Source organism: Coregonus clupeaformis, unplaced genomic scaffold, assembly GCF_020615455.1.
Source record: "Coregonus clupeaformis isolate EN_2021a unplaced genomic scaffold, ASM2061545v1 scaf1593, whole genome shotgun sequence".
Lineage (NCBI taxonomy): Eukaryota > Metazoa > Chordata > Actinopteri > Salmoniformes > Salmonidae > Coregonus > Coregonus clupeaformis.
The window spans coordinates 34,583-51,854 of NW_025535047.1; the positions used below are offsets into that span (position 1 = coordinate 34,583).

Below are 17,272 nucleotides of genomic sequence, written 5' to 3' on the forward strand. Positions count from 1 at the left end.
TGGGTCCTGTGAAAAGACCTAATGTGTCATCTTTTTCTCAATGTGGCCGTGAACCAGACCAGGCATCATCTGTATCTGAGGGTGGGACATTAAAGAAAGTTTTGACTTTGTTAGAGAAGGCTCTGGTCAGCAATACTCAGCAATACTCAGTCTGTGAGTGGCACAGTGGTCTAAGGCACTACATCGCAGTGCTAGCTGTGCCACTAGAGATCCTGGTTTGAATCCAGGCTCTGTCGTAGCCGGCCGCGACCGGGAGACCCATGGGGCGGCACACAATTGGACCAGCGTCGCCTAGGGTAGTGGAGGGAATGGCCGGCTCAGTTCGTAGAGCATGGTGTTTGCAACGCCAGGGTTGTGGGTTCGATTCCCACGGGGGTATGAAAAAAAAAAGTAACGTATGCACTAACTGTAAGTCGCTCTGGATAAGAGCGTCTGCTAAATGACTTAAACATGTTAAATGTAGAGGGCCCCGTAAACAGTTCCACAAACTTCAGCATGAGTGCGCTGACTGTGGAAGCACTAATCACTGGACCAAAGCTCAGTGTCAGATGCACCAGCTGTGCGTCAAGTGCTTTTCTCCGGGCCACATGAGCTTTGACTGTAGTGAGGCTGGGCAGCGACAGAACCCTGGATGTGGACAGACTGGCAGGTCTCAGGAAAACTAGAAAGCCTCCGTTCTGAGGAGGGCAATGTGGGGCATTCTTATTTTTCCTCCACTGATGATGATATCCAATCTGTTTATTCTTACTTTTGTGAGTCAGTACCCAAGAACAACACAGTCATTTTTCAGAACACAATGAGAATTACTCAGAATGACAGTTTGTTTTACACCACTGTGCTAGTACAGGATAAAGTTGAGCTGAAGGGGATGTTAGATAGTGGGTCCATGGCTACTACTCTGCGCGCAGATATTGTACCTCGGTTGAGGGAGGCAGGAGTGGTAGAGGGGAACTTTCTAGCTCCTTCAGACATCATCCTGGTGGGTTGTGGTGGGAACAAACTAGCCCAGTGGGCATGTGTGACTTAAAAATTCAACTTTATGGCTTCTGTTATGTAGTCCCAGTGCTTATTGTTGATGGGCAGGTTGATGAACTCATTGTGGGAACTAATGTGTTGAAGTCTCTGATTAGACAGTGAGTTTCTATGTGCTCACGCAGGTGCCCGAGAGCTGTGGCTGCACCAAGGGCTAAGCTATTGTGTGTTGTCTCTTCGTGTACAGGTATGTCATTTATTTTGTCAGAATTATGTTGTATATCATTTTACTTGTATTGTATAGTGTGTTGTTAGGCACTGAATGTGTCCCCTGTCGGTCTGTCCCCCTGTCGGTCTGTCACCTGTTTTTCTGTCTGTGTCCCAGGAGCCAGAGTAAATGCCAAAGACAACAAGTGGCTCACTCCTCTGCACCGGGCCTTGGCTTCCTGCAGTGAGGTACGTGTAGTGATACTGTCAGCCCTCACACACACTCCTGTGCATATGTGTTTGACTGTTAAGTGTGTTGTGATTTTTAAATGCACTTTAAACAAAGTTGAACATGATTTGAACTGTGTTCCTGTAGGAGGCTGTCCAGGTGTTATTGAAACACTCTACTGACGTGAACGCCAGGGACAAGAACTGGCAAACGCCGCTCCACATCGCTGCGGCCAATAAGGCAGTCCGCTGTGCCGAGGCCCTGGTCCCTCTCCTCAGCAACGTGAACGTGTCAGACCGGGCCGGGCGCACGGCGCTGCACCATGCAGCCTTCAGTGGACACCAGGAGGTTAGCAATTAGCATGGACATGATTACACACTGTAGTCTACACTTTATACCTGCCCTATCCCCACGTTGAGCTTACTGTGCATCCGATTACTTACAATGGTTGTATGTAGGGCTGTGACGGTAATTGGATAACCGTGACATTGACGGTTTTGGATGAAGAACACCATGAAAATAAAATTACCGTCAAAACCAAAAAGAAGTATGATTTTCTCTCCATAAAATGTTTTATCACCTTTATTTTAATGTAGATATACTTTATCCATAGCGGGAGTGTTAACTATTGATTATATGGTATTGTTTTGCTGACTTAGTTGGAGGAGATATAGACAGTTTAATAGATGGACTATCTTTTGATGCACCGCAATCACCAAATCTGCTCTATGCGCGAATAGGAGAGAATCTTTGAAGGTCAATTCAGGTTAATTGAAGAGGGGGGGAGGTGAAAAGTGGGGACCGGGGGTAACTATAGTACCTCTAGATCTATAGCCTACAGGCTGGGGGTGGGTGGGTAGCCTCTGACCTCTGACCTTCACCTCTGACTTTTTCATTGTTACAGTAGATCAGAGGAGTGAGGTGAAAAAGATGGCTCTCATTGCAAAAAAACCCCATAACAACCTGTTTGGGCACATTTCAGTTTCACACCTAACGACGATGGAGAACCAGATGACTTGGCCAGCCTGTTTGCAGAATATGCGAAAAACCCATAGGCTCTCTAAGAAACCCCCCCAAAACCGGAATGTCTCAAACAGCGGTCCCTACCTTGTTCAACAAGGTGAAGGGGGAGGTTCAGGCAGAGCTAAAGGACGTAGATTTGTTTATTTTTGCACTGAATATGGACATGTGGTCAAGTGTAAATATGACTCCTTACATGAACCTAACAGTGCACTATCTGACGAAAGACTGGACACTGAAATCCAACTGTTTGGAAACAACCTACATTCCGGAATTCCTTGACTGGGCCCTTGACGAAAATCTAATGTCCTGTATCGCCACAGACAACAGGGCCAACATTGTGGCTGAAGTGAGGCAACTGAACTGGCCTTGGCTAAATTGCTTTGGCCACAATCTCCATCTCGCTGTCACCATCAATGTGAAGCCAGAGCACAGGCCGTGTTCTAGGCCTATGTAGAACTCTGGTGGGCACTTTTTAGCAGAGCTGGCGATTTAAAAGAGGGACCTAGTAAGGCCCAGACCGAGCTGAACCTCCCAATTCACAACCTCATTCTTGTGAGAAATGAAGTTTTAATAACTAAGCTGTAATAACCATTTATAGGCTATTCAATGTTAAAAGAATAAGCTATGCAAAATTATTGTTCATGAATAATTGTAATTCAGATGCCCGAGCAAATAAACAAACAAAATAGGCTAGTTTCCTTGAATCACTTAATGTTGCATTACCATAGGCCCATTGTTTTATTTAGCCAATCATACTCTAATTAAACCACTGATTATAATGAGTTAATAATGAGAATATAGAACATATTCTGGGAATCCTACATGTTACGTGTGTATACTATACCAGAAAGCATGATCATTAGCTTCTTCTGGATTGTTTTAAATCGCGTAGCCTGTCGGAAGGCAGCGGGTGCGGCGAATAGGCTTCCAAATAGATGACTGTTGAGTTGTGAATGTCAGTGAAAGAGAGGCTCAACCAGGCATATCGCAATTTTTCAAAATACAATGGAGGGAAAACAGTTTGGAAAGCAATTGGCTTATTGCTTCAAAGAGAAGAAGATGAAAATACTAATGTCTTTTTAATGATCAAAATCCTCAACTTAATTGAGGGAACAGTATTATTGGCATCGGCTATACCCCGGTGAGTGTGCATATTCACTGTCTTTATCACTGGGTCAGTGCCACTTGAAAGTCGTGTTGAAAAAGATTCTGCTAATCTCTCTAGTCATATAAAGTGTAGTAGAATTGCGTGATTTTAAAATAATAAAAGGCCACATTTTTCCAGTGAAAAGAAACCTACTCCACCACCCGCTGCATTGAACAGCCTGTGATTGAGTTATATTATTAGCCTAAATTATGACTATCCAATTTACTAATCACATTAGGAATAGTCAGCTATTTTACATAAGTTCCGAGCTGGTCATGGGTGCACTTCAGCCACGCTCAAGGTCCTAAACGATATTATAACCGCAATTGATAATAGACAGTACTGTGCAGCCGTCTTCATCGACCTGGCCAAGGCTTTCGACTCTGTCAACCACCGCATTCTTATTGGCAGACTAAATAGCCTTGGTTTCTCAAATGACTGCCTCGCCTGGTTCACCAACTACTTCTCAGATAGAGTTCAGTGTGTCAAATCGGAGGGCCTGTTGTCTGGACCTATGGCAGTCTCTATGGGGGTGCCACAGGGTTCAATTCTTGGGCCGACACTTTTCTCCGTGTATATCAATGATGTCGCTCTTGCTGCTGGTGACTCTCAGATCCACCTCTACGCAGACGACACCATTTTGTATACATCTGGCCCTTCATTGGACACTGTGTTAACAAACCTCCAAACGAGCTTCAATGCCATACAACACTCCTTCAGTAGCCTCCAACTGCTCTTAAACACTAGTAAAACTAAATGTATGCTTTTCAATCGAACGCTGCTGGCACCCGCCCACCCGACTAGAATCACCACTCTCGACGGGTCTGACCTAGAGTATGTGGACAACTACAAATACCTAGGTGTCTGGTTAGACTGTAAACTCTCCTTCCAGACTCACATAAAGAATCTCCAATCCAAAGTTAAATCTAGAATCGGCTTCCTATTTCGCAAACAAAGCCTCCTTCACTCATGCTGCCAAACATGCCCTCGTAAAACTGACTATCCTACCGATCCTTGACTTCGGCGATGTCATTTACAAAATAGCCTCCAACACTCTACTCAGCAAACTGGATGTAGTCTATCACAGTGCCATCCGTTTTGTCTCCAAAGCCCCATACACTACCCACCACTGTGACCTGTACGCTCTTGTTGGCTGGTCCTCACTACATGTTCGTCGTCAAACCCACTGGCTCCAGGCCATCTATAAATCACTGCTAGGCAAATCCCCGCCTTATCTTAGCTCATTGGTCACCATAGCAGCACCCACCCGTAGTCTGCGCTCCAGCAGGTATATCTCACTGGTCATTCCCAAAGCCAACACCTCCTTTGGCCGCCATTCCTTCCAGTTCTCTGCTGCCAATGACTGGAACGAATTGCAAAAATCTCTGAAGCTGGAGACTCTTATCTCCCTCAATAACTTTAAGCATCAGTTGTCAGAGCACCTTACCGATCACTGCACCTGTACACAGCCCATCTGAAATTAGCCCACCCAACTACCTCATCCCTATATTGTTATTTATTTTGCTCTTTTGCACCCCGGTATCTCTATTTGCACATAATCTCTTGCACATCTAGCATTCCAGTGTTAATACTATTGTAATTATTCTGCACTATAGCCTATTTATTGCCTTACCTCCATAACTTGCTACATTTGCACACACTGTATATATATTTTCTGTTGTATTTTTGACTTTATGTTTTTTTACCCCAAATGTAACTCTGTGTTGTTTTTATCGCACTGCTTTGCTTTATCTTGGCCAGGTCGCAGTTGTAAATGAGAACTTGTTCTCAACTGGCTTACCTGGTTAAATAAAGGTGAACAATTTTATTTATTTTTTATAAGTTTGCAAATGTGATGATGCATGGAATGCTTGATATTTTTCATGGAGAAAATTAGCTTCCCCAAACTTGAGAGCAAGACTGGCCTAAACGCGCTAATGTTTTCCTTTGCTAATGTCCGTCCCGCCCCCCTGTCAGCTGTCAGTTTTGTCGATGACCACGTACATAAGACACGCCAATCACCGACACCTGAAGTTCCATGACCATCACAGCCCTAGTTGTATGCTTGAGTTTGTTCAGAGGAGGCTTTGAATAAAATCCGATCTGAGTGTGAAATGCCTTACTGAGGGTAAATGGAAGCTCCTCTTGTGCCCGGCTCAGCCTTATACAGTTTAAGGTACTTTACCGTATCCATTTCAGTAAGGCCAGATTGTCCAAATTCTACCCAAATATTGATGGTACATGTGACAGGTGTAAAAGCTCCTTGGCGGACTTGACCCACATGTTCTGGTCCTGTCCCCGTCTGGCAGATTATTTGTCCACTATTTAAAACCCTTTCTGAAGCATTTGATATAAAGTTGCAGCCTAGTGCAGAAATTGCTATTTTTGGAGTACCAAACAACAATCCTTCTCTGACCAATAGACAGCTAGATGCCATTGCCTTTGCCTCCATGTTAGCCCGCAGAAGGATTTTATTGGATTGGAAATCTATCAATCCTCCCTTAGCCTCTCTTTGGCTCAAAGATCTGAAGCTGTTCCTAAAATGAGAAAAAATGAAGTTACCATTCGAGGGTCAACCAACTCATTTTATTCCTCCTGGGACCCGATGATATCCTATTTTGAACAGCTCCAAACACTTCCTCCAGATTAGTACTCTTGGCCCCACCTTGAGATTACTGCTATATAGGCCTATAAAATCACTTAATCACCTGAAATTGTTAGGCTATTACATTTTTGCTTGAAGTAACGTTGTTGTATACTTTTGTTTTGTTTTCTGACATGTAACTCAATTACTTTCCCTTTCTTTTTAAATGTGTTTGGAGGCATTCTGGGGGAGGGGGAGGTCAAAGGGGGACTAAAAGGGGAGAAATGTACCATGTCTTTACATGTTATCTTTCATTCATTGTGAATACAAAATATATAATTTTAAAGGGAAGGCTTTGAAGCCAGATTTAGCGGATTTTGCTGTTTAGTTTTCCTCAACCTGTGTTTTGTTTCTCTCTCCTCTCCCTGTTAGATGGTGAGGCTGCTTCTCTCCAGAGGAGCCAACATTAATGCCTTTGACAAGAAGGATCGCCGAGCAATCCACTGGGCTGCTTACATGGGTGATGAGTTTACCACATCATTTACATTCTGACTAATGTCCTTTATACCAATGAATGAATGAATGAATGGACTGTGTGTTAGTCTCACAGCTCAGCTGTATGAGCCACGTCTAGTGTGTTATTATGTCAGAATCATGTACTAAGTAGGTTGATTAGATGTTTTCAGTTGTACTAACATGATGTAGGTGTTGCTTATGGTGCTGTGTACCACTGTAAACTAATCTATCTCTCCCTCTCTCTGCCTATCTCTCTGTGTTTGTATCTCTGTTTCTCTCTTAACCCCCTTACTATCTCCCTCCTCTCTCTCTCTCTTTTCTCTCTCTCTCTCTCTCTCTCTCTCTCTCTCTCTCTCTCTCTCTCTCTCTCTCTATTTATCCCTCCCCTTCTCTCTCTACCATAGGGCACATTGAGGTGGTGAAACTGCTGGCCTCTCATGGATCAGAGGTGTCCTGTAAAAACAAGAAGGCCTACACCCCTCTCCACTCTGCAGCCTCCAGTGGAATGATCAGTGTGGTCAAGTACCTCCTGGACCTTGGTGTGGATGTGAGTCAACACGCATTCAAATGTGTAGGGGGTTTTCATAATAGTAATGAAGAGAGAGAGGTTAGAGCAGTATTGGACCAGGGGTTTTCATAACCAAGTAATGAAGAGAGAGAGGTTGGACCAGGGGGTTTTCAGTAACCAAGTAATGAAGAGAGAGAGGTTGGACCAGGGGGTTTTCAGAACCAAGTAATGAAGAGAGAGAGGTTGGACCAGGGGGTTTTCATAACCAAGTAATGAAGAGAGAGAGGTTGGACCAGGGGGTTTTCATAACCAAGTAATGAAGAGAGAGAGGTTGGACCAGGGGGTTTTCATAACCAAGTAATGAAGAGAGAGAGGTTGGACCAGGGGGTTTTCATAACCAAGTAATGAAGAGAGAGAGGTTGGACCAGGGGGTTTTCATAACCAAGTAATGAAGAGAGAGAGGTTGGACCAGGGGGTTTTCAGAACCAAGTAATGAAGAGAGAGAGGTTGGACCAGGGGGGTTTTCATAACCAAGTAATGAAGAGAGAGAGGTTGGACCAGGGGGTTTTCATAACCAAGTAATGAAGAGAGAGAGGTTGGACCAGGGGGTTTTCAGAACCAAGTAATGAAGAGAGAGAGGTTGGACCAGGGGGTTTTCAGAACCAAGTGACCTGATCAGGAATGTATTGTTTTGTTCCCCCCCTCTCTCTCTCTCTCCACTCTTTTCCCTCCCTTGCTCCCTCCAGATAAATTAGCCCAATGGGTACGGTAACACCCCCTCCACGTGGCATGCTACAACGGGCAGGATGTGGTGGTGAATGAGCTGATCGAGTGTGGCGCCAACGTGAACCAGGTGTACGAGAAGGGTTTCGCCCCACTCCACTTCACGGCCGCCTCGCGCCATGGGGCGCTCTGCCTGGAGCTGCTGGTGGGCAACGGGGCCCTCGTCAACATCAAGGTGAGGAGACCGGATGACCAACACTGTGTCTGAACTAAATAACACCCTATTCCCTATGTAGTGCACTACTTTTGACCAGGGGCCCATAGAGCAAGGAGCCGTGATGACACTGCCTGTGTCCCAAATGGCACCCTGTTCCCTTTATAAGTACACTACTTTGGTTCAAAAAGTAGTGTACTTATAAATAGGGTGCCATTTGGGACGCACACACTGACGCAGCACATGGCTTAGTATTTGGCCCTGGTCTACATTCAAATACCAATGGAATAGGCCTAACAATGCAAACTAAATGCCATCAAGCGCTCCTCCAATACGTGTTTGATTTTGCCTGTGGTCAGCAGCACAGACTGCCGTGTGAACCATCTTTGTCTTTCTATCTGCAGAGTAAAGATGGAAAGACCCCCCCTCCACATGACGGCCATCCACGGACGCTTCTCCAGATCTCAAGCCATCATCCAGAATGGTGAGTCGCTGTGAATGCTCTCAACTGAATATATATGAACCAGTAGGCTCTTCAGCATTGTCTTTTGTCTTCAAACCATGATTCACTGGCACAGAGCAATGTTACTTGCAATGTGGTTGAACATGAAGCTTCATGAGGCCTCTAGGGTCAAGTGGTTGACGTGTGTGTGTGTCTGTGTGTGTGTATGTGTGTGTATGTGTGTGTGTGTGTCTGTGTGTGTCTGTGTGTGTCTGTGTGTGTGTGTGTGTGTGTGTTCTGTAGGTGCTGAGATCGACTGTGAAGAAAAGAATGGAAACACACCTCTGCACATCTCTGCTCGCTACGGCCATGAGTTACTCATCAATACACTCATCACGAACGGAGCTGACACAGCCAAGTGAGAACACACACAGTTTCCAGCAAAAATGCAACATGCATCTGCAATTCTGTCATTGACCGAATTCCCGCTTGGAGACTATGCTCAACACATTGTGGTGTGGGGGGGGTTGATAGACAGGGCATTGCAGCATGCTGATGTGTTGATCTGCTGTGGGGTTTAATGAGGACTGTGATGTGGTGCTGTTTCCAATCTTAGCTGAATCAACTGTAAGTCGCTCTGGATAAGAGTGTCTGCTTAAAGTCTAAAATGTAAAAATGTGTTGCAGGCGAGGCGTCCATGGGATGTTCCGCCTCCACCTGTCTGCTCTCAGTGGGTTCTCTGACTGCTGTCGGAAGCTCCTCTCATCAGGCTTTGATATAGACACCCCTGACGACTTTGGAAGGACCTGTTTACATGCTGCAGCAGCTGTTGGGTGAGTGGACTGGTCCAGGCTTTACACCAAGGAATATTTAGTTCATGAACTGGAAAGCCACCAGAAAGAACAAACACATATTCACACTCTTACATTTCACATTGTTTAGCAGTATAAAAAAATCGTATAGATCATTAGTGCGGTATAATTTCTGTATAATGTGGTTCCATGCCATGGTGGTATTGACTTGCGCTCTGGTCTAAATTGTCTTTATATCTTCTTGAAAGAGAAGAGAAACCTGCAAACTGTTCTTGCTAGTATAACTTTTTATTATTGCTTTTATTAGCATTATAAAAACAGTGATACTAGCAAGAGCAGTGTACGGGTTTCTCTTTTCTTTAAGGTTCTCATTGTTACCATCCACCTGATAGCTCAGATGTGAAAGGGCCTTTCTGAACTTGATATCTTGTTACCATCCACCTGATAGCTCAGATGTACGAGAGCCTTTCTGAACTTGATATCTTGTTACCATCCACCTGATAGCTCAGATGTACGAGAGCCTTTCTGAACTTGATATCTTTTACATTCACTGATAGCTCAGATGTACGAGAGCCTTTCTGAACTTGATATCTTGTTACCATTCACCTGATAGCTCAGATGTACGAGGGCCTTTCTGAACTTGATATCTTGTTACCAGGAACCTGGACTGTCTGAATCTGCTGCTCAACACAGGGGCAGACTTCAACAGAAAGGACAGCTTCGGAAGGTCTGTCTGTGGCATCAAATAACTTTCATATGTGATCTTTATGATAATGGGGAATATAGTATAGGGGCATATAGGAATTATTAGGGGAAATATTGGGCGGCAGGTAGCCTAGCGGTTAAGAGCGTTGGGTCAGTAACCGAAAGGTTGCTGGTTCAAATCCCCTAGCTGACTAGGTGAAAAATGTGTCTATGTGCACTGCAGCAAGGCACTTAACGCTAATTGCTCCTGTAAGTCGCACTGGATAAGAGTGTCTGCTAAATGACGTAAATGTAAAATGTAAATGTTTTACAGCTCCAATAAGTTGTTTCTGTTGTTGATGTTGAATGGTTTCTGTGCGTTCTTCTAGGAGTCCTCTGCATTATGCGGCAGCCAATTGTAACTACCAGTGTCTGTTTGCCTTGGTGGGGTCTGGGGCCAGTGTGAACGATCTGGATAAAAGGGGTTGCACCCCGCTCCACTACGCTGCTGCCTCCGACACAGACGGAAAGTACGTCTCACACCTCTCTTACTGTTGTGTGTGTTGTGGTGCCATGACCTTTCACATTTCACTGTAGTCTGGAGAGTATGTTGTGGTGCCATGACCTTTCACATTTCACTGTAGTCTGGAGAGTATGTTGTGGTGCCATGACCTTTCACATTTCACTGTAGTCTGGAGAGTATGTTGTGGTGCCATGACCTTTCACATTTCACTGTAGTCTAGAGTATGTTGTTGGCCGTGTTTGAATACATACTAGTGTTAAATCTGCAGTGTGAAAGCTTGGCCACGTCTCCTTTGGGAAAGTGTCTCTGCTTGCTTATCTGTCTGTCTTGATGTTGGTATAATGATTAGTGAACTCTTGACCTCTGACCTCTAGGTGTCTGGAATATTTGCTGCGAAACGACGCTAACCCAGGGATCAGGGACAATCAGGGCTACAACGCAGTCCATTACGCGTCTGCGTACGGACACCGCCTCTGTCTGGAGCTGGTGAGTCAGAACCACAGGGGACTAGACGCCCTGCATTCACAGACCATTTTGTCTGCGTCCCAAATGGATGTAGGGCCCATAGGGCTCTGGTCAAAAGTAATGCACTATATAGGGAATAGGGTGCCATTTGGGACAGACGTTGATATTCAGTAGGTTTTAAGGTGTGGTTGCATGTTTGTCGTGGGCCGCATCGTCACTCTTGATGTTCTTTTTCCAGATTGCAAGTGAAACACCTTTAGATGTGGTAAGTACCAGTTGGTTACTTTTCCTCACACTAGCTTGTTTAAGATACGAATGCAACACCCCAGTATGTCTGCAGGGGCTGGTCACTGAGATTTACAACATGAAACATGCTACTAGACTAACCTTCAAAGTAAATATGTTACAAGTCTAAACTGGCCCGTCCTTGTCTTTCCCCAGCTAATGGAAACCTCAGGGACAGACATCCTGAACGACTCTGATGTCAGAGCTCCCATCAGCCCCCTACACTTAGCTGTGAGTAAAGCCTACCTGCTCCTGTAGGGGTCTCGCCACATGACAAATGGCACCCTATTCCCTATTTAGTGCACTACTTTTGACCAGAACCTTATGGGCCCAGATCAAAAGTACTGCACTACATGGGAAATAGGGTGCTATCTGGGATGCAGGCATGGTGTTGTTTTTCCACGAAAAGTTGATTGTCCAGACACTCACACACCATGTTCCTATCTGTTCCTGATTAGTGTAAAATACATGCATATTTTGACACGGTGATGATGAGGATGATTTCCTTATTTTGCCATTTGAGTTAATCAACCTCCAACAGAGGAGTAGTAGTGTGTTTGTTTCTAAATCTCACGCTTGGCAGGGACCTTCGATGTTGATGCTGGGCGGGAGAAAAAATGGGCACCCGATTTGAGAGACACTGGTCTACTTTAGAGGTCTAGGACTGTTTCTGTTCAGGCATACCACTGGTCTACTATAGGACATTGAATATATTAAGAGTGTATATCTGTTCAGGCGTACCACTGGTCTACTATAGGACATTGATTATATTAGGAGTGTATTTCTGTTCAGGCATACCACTGGTCTACTATAGGACATTGATTATATTAGGAGTGTATATCTGTTCTGGCATACCACTGGTCTACTATAGGACATTGATTATATTAGGAGTGTATATCTGTTCTGGCATACCACTGGTCTACTATAGGACATTGATTATATTAGGAGTGTATATCTGTTCAGGCATACCACTGGACTTTGCTTCAGACTGTGTGTTTGTTTCCATTCAGGCGTACCACGGCCACCACCATGCTATGGAGGTCCTGGTTCAGTCTCTGCTGGATCTAGACGTGAGGAACAGCCAGGGGCGCACCCCTCTGGACCTGAATGCCTTTAAAGGCCATGTGGAGTGTGTTGACGTCCTCATCAACCAGGGAGCCTCCATCCTGGTTAAAGACTTCACCCTGAAGAGGACCCCCATCCACGCTGCAGGTACGCATAGGATATCACGTAAGACCTAGAGATTCTGTAATTCAAAAGTTTTCCTTACCAAGATGGACATTTGTTTGGTCATGTTGCTAGGACGCCAATGTCCACTCTAGGGATATTATATAGCATAGTGTGAAAATGCCCACTACACACTGATCTAAGGTCATTTTTTGTCATTATTGCTGAGGATCTGGGGAGGGTAAGCTGATCCTAGATCAGTGCACAGGGGGACTTCTATCCAGAGCCAGGTACACAGCTAGCAGGTGACAGGCTTCGAGGGCCTCAGTCCCAAAATGTTTTATTATCTGCTGTGTTAACATCATGAGGATGTCATCTACCAATACCACTGTTCTAGAAATCTGTCTGTTCATGTGAAGGTAATAGTCGTCCAGCAATCAGCTCATATCCTCTCTGTTTAGCCTCCTCTAGCTACCAACGGTCAATCATCTCACATTCTTATATCCTCTCTGTTTATCCTCCTCTAGCTACCAATGGTCAATCATCTCACATTCTTATATCCTCTCTGTTTATCCTCCTCTAGCTACCAACGGTCATTCGGAGTGTTTGCGTTTGCTGATTGGAAATGCTGACCTCCAGAGTCCAGTGGACGTTCAAGACGGGAATGGACAGTAAGTCAATTGGGTTTTGGATACAATTCCTGAAATAAAGAGATTTTGACACTAGTTCTACGTCCCAAATGGCACCCTATGCCCTACTTGGTGCACTACTTTAAACCAGAACCCTATGGGCTCGGGTCAAAAGTAGTGTACCATATAGGGAATAGGTTGCCATTTGGGACTCAGCCTGGTTATTACCAGTTTGTAATATGACCTTGTTGTCTTGTGTATCAGAACCCCTCTGATGCTGTCGGTGCTGAGCGGACACACAGACTGTGTGTACTCACTGCTCAACAAGGGAGCCAGCGTAGAAGCCAAAGACAAGTGGGGCAGAACAGCGCTACACAGAGGGGGTGAGGAGGAGAGCTGGCTGTATACGCTCACACACAGAAAGAGACGGGGAGGCTCAAATATACATATTATCTTCAGAAAAGTAGTTGTCCATGGGTAGTGGTGTATTCATCCCTGTAGGGGACCTGTCTCCAGACATCATTTGTAATAATTGATGATTCATTATTATATCATTGATTATTAGTTATTCAAATCCATTCTTGTCTCCCCGCCCTTCCTCCCAGGCGTTGACGGGTCATGAGGAGTGTGTGGAGGCCCTGCTGCAGCACAGCGCCAGCTTCCTGGTTCGGGACTGTAAGGGGCGGACCCCTGTCCACCTGGTGGCGGCATCCGGACACATCGGGGTGCTGGGGGGGGCTCCTACACGCCGCCCAGTCAGTGGAGACCCTCCCCGTCATCACAGACAACCAGGGCTACACGCCACTACACTGGGCCTGCTACAACGGTACGTACTGGACTAACGGAACACTAGATCTTTTCTGATTTTCTCTCTTCAGCACCGTAAACATGTCCCTGAATTAGGCAGGCCATACAACTAGGGGTGTAACGATTCGATTTGTATCACGATTCGTGGTTGTCGATACGATTCAAGGGACGATATTGGTTCATTTAGAACGATACGATCCGAAACGATTCAGTGACTTGAAATCGATTCAGTAACCTTTTAGCCAAAAAATTCAACCAGTGTGACTGAAATAAATACCTGGATACTGGACAGTGCAGGTGAAGTTTCCTAGATTCCTGTTTCTTGTAAGGACCGCAATGGTGGCTTGATAATTTCTCGCTCGTCGGCTTCTCCTCTGTCGTCCGCCATGCTATGTTTTGTTGTCTTTGCGCCTTTGCGCTGCTGCTGGCGTGGGGCGATGACGTCACGGATAGGCAGACTGAATCGAGTAATGTTTAAAGCCTTTATCATTAAAAGTGCTAAGAAAAAACATCCATATAAAGTCTGACGTGCTTAAATCCAATGGGTTATTTCCTAGTATCGATACAATCGATTTATTACATTTTAAAACGATGTTAGAGTGATATATGTTGTCCAAAAGGCCAACTCGCCGAGCACAGATCGATGTAGTTGGATCATAGGAATATAAATCGATACATCGATGTAGTAGATGGATCGTTACACCCCTACATACAACGGTACGTACTGACTAACTGGACTGTAGCTCTGTTCTCTCCTCCATGAAGTGTACACTCATTCACTCCCTCTTGTGGCTTGAAAAGCATTCGATTGGTGTGGACGGAGCCATGTGGGGGGAATGAACAAGACTACAACAGAATTAGGGGTTATGACTCTCAGTGGAGGACCTTACACTGAAACAGGACTTTGTCAGGGATTGACATAGCATATGTTGTAGCTAAAACATATTTTGTGACTTCACCATTGTCAGATGTGTAGCTTTCTCTGAGAGTATTGTTGTGGTCTGCAGCGACGTCATCTTTTTCCGGTATGAATCAATCTTCCACTAGGCCATGACACGTGTGTAGAGGTGCTGCTGGAACAGGAGGTTTTCCACAAGACCGAGGGCAACCTCGTTCAGCCCCCTCCACTGAGCTGTGATCAATGACAACGAGGGGGCTGCAGAGATGCTGATTGACACTCTGGGGCCGGCCATTGTCAACGCCACTGACACCAAGAACGGGTAACTACAGCACATGACAAAGTCCTTTTCTTCTGGAGAATAATGTTGTCTTGGGAATAAAATGACCTCTGGGGTTGGATGAGGGATTGTAGATTACTTTTAATACATCTATTAGTGATTTTATATTTCTATGGTATAAACAGGGTTAATTGAACAAACTTGTTTATAACAGTCCTACATGATATCGGTGAAATAAGTTTCCTCTCTCTCCAGGACCCCCCTGCATGCGGCGGCTTTCACGGACCACGTGGAGTGTCTTCAGCTGCTGCTAGGCCACAACGCCCAGGTCAACTCCCCCGATGCCTCCGGGAAGACCTCCCTCATGATGGCTGCTGAGAACGGACAAACCAACGCTGTCGGTACGCAGCCCCCTCTCCTCCGCTTTGCCTCGCCCAGCCGGCTTAAGTTCAACATGTCTGTTTTACATTTTAATAAGTCGCTTAATTTCCTAATTGAGTTTCTTTATGTTTCTCTGTCTGTGTCAGAGCTGTTGGTGAGCAGTGCCAAAGCAGAGCTCACCCTGCAGGATGCAGTCAAGAACACTGCTCTTCATCTGGCCTGCAGTAAGGTGAGCATCCCCACATGAAGATGACGTTCATCTGAACAGTTGGCTCTCTCTGGTTGAAATTTTGGTCTGACATGTTTGACTCTGGTTTTTAAAGGGGCATGAAACCAGTGCTTTGTTGATATTGGAGAAGATTACAGACAGGAACCTCATCAACTCGACTAACGCAGCCTTACAGACGTACGTATGGTTCAGCTGTATTAATTGGGCCAGAAGAATTAGAAGAAGTGCACTATATAGGGAATAGTCTGGCATTTGGGAGGTATCCTCATTTGCTGCTGGCTAATCTGACGGTACTTTCTCCTCAGGCCGTTACACGTTGCAGCCAGAAATGGTCTGACGGTGGTGGTTCAGGAGCTACTAGTGAAGGGTGCTAGCGTGCTAGCAGTCGATGAGAATGGTAAGATCCATAACGCTAACACCGTTTTCTTCTGTACTTCTCTTCTCAATGTGTCCACAAATGTTTCTCTCTAGTCCACTGCTTGGTTATTGTCTTAACTTTGTATCTCCTAGCCTGCTGTTATTTCATGTTTTTCACCAAAAGTGTTATAGTAAACGGTGATGCTCCTGAAGTGACCCTCTGCTGTTCTGTTTGAACCCCTCAGGTTACACGCCTGCCTTGGCCTGCGCCCCCAACAAAGACGTGGCGGACTGCCTGGCGCTGATCCTGGCCACCATGATGCCCGTGTCCCCCTGCAACCCGGCGCCCAGCCTGTCCTTCAGTGCCATTAACCACTACACCACCAGCCCCTCCAAGAGTGTGACCTTCGACAGCCTGCCCGTGCTGCGCAGCGAGCACAGCTCCTACTGCAGCTTCAACAACATCGGCCACCGCGACCACGATGGAGGCTTCTACAAGGATGAGGAACTCAACGACTCAGACTCAGAGACATACTGAGGGGGGTGGTGGTCGCTGCCCAGGAGGGGAGCCAAGGGCAGGCGGATGGACAGTGAAGTGGGGCAGAGGCCACAAACAAATCCACACATACACACCGTGTCTTAAATCACCACAGCCAGCTTTGGGAGGGCACGAGCCGAGACAGTCCGCACAGGAGCCTTAAGAGTCCCGCAGTTGGAGAGAGAGAAATGGAGGGAGGGAGGGAGGGGGGAGGCACAACAGGCTGGCTGGCCACACTCATCCTCTCGTACCACCAGGTGTCCTTCCAGCAGATACTGGACTTCGGACCTGGAACTGCTGCTGCTATACCCCACCTTTACCTTTACCCACAAAGGTCCTAAACGGTAGAAACTGTCCAGCCAACAGACAGACGGACACCTTATGGCGGCAATAACCTGTAGTCCAAGGGGATAGTAGCACTTCACTGAGTGAAAAACAGACATGGACCAAAAGATGTGGAAGAAGCCTTTTCAAAACCTGTTTTGACAGTAGAAATGGGATTGAGCGTTTTGGGCTGAGAAAAAACATAAGGAGTGATGTTTCATTTAAGTTTTATGAGAGTGATGGTCATGTTTATCCGCACACTAAGACAGTCAGAACGCACCTAGCCTCTTGTCTGTAATCCATGTGGGAGGAGGGGAAATCATTTATT

General features: G+C 45.7%; 1 pseudogene; it reads left to right on the forward strand.

Moving 5' to 3' along the window:
* The first annotated feature begins 1,209 nt into the window (after positions 1–1,209).
* LOC121564211 lies at positions 1,210–16,814 on the forward strand (annotated as a pseudogene).
* Positions 16,815–17,272: the final 458 nt, after the last annotated feature.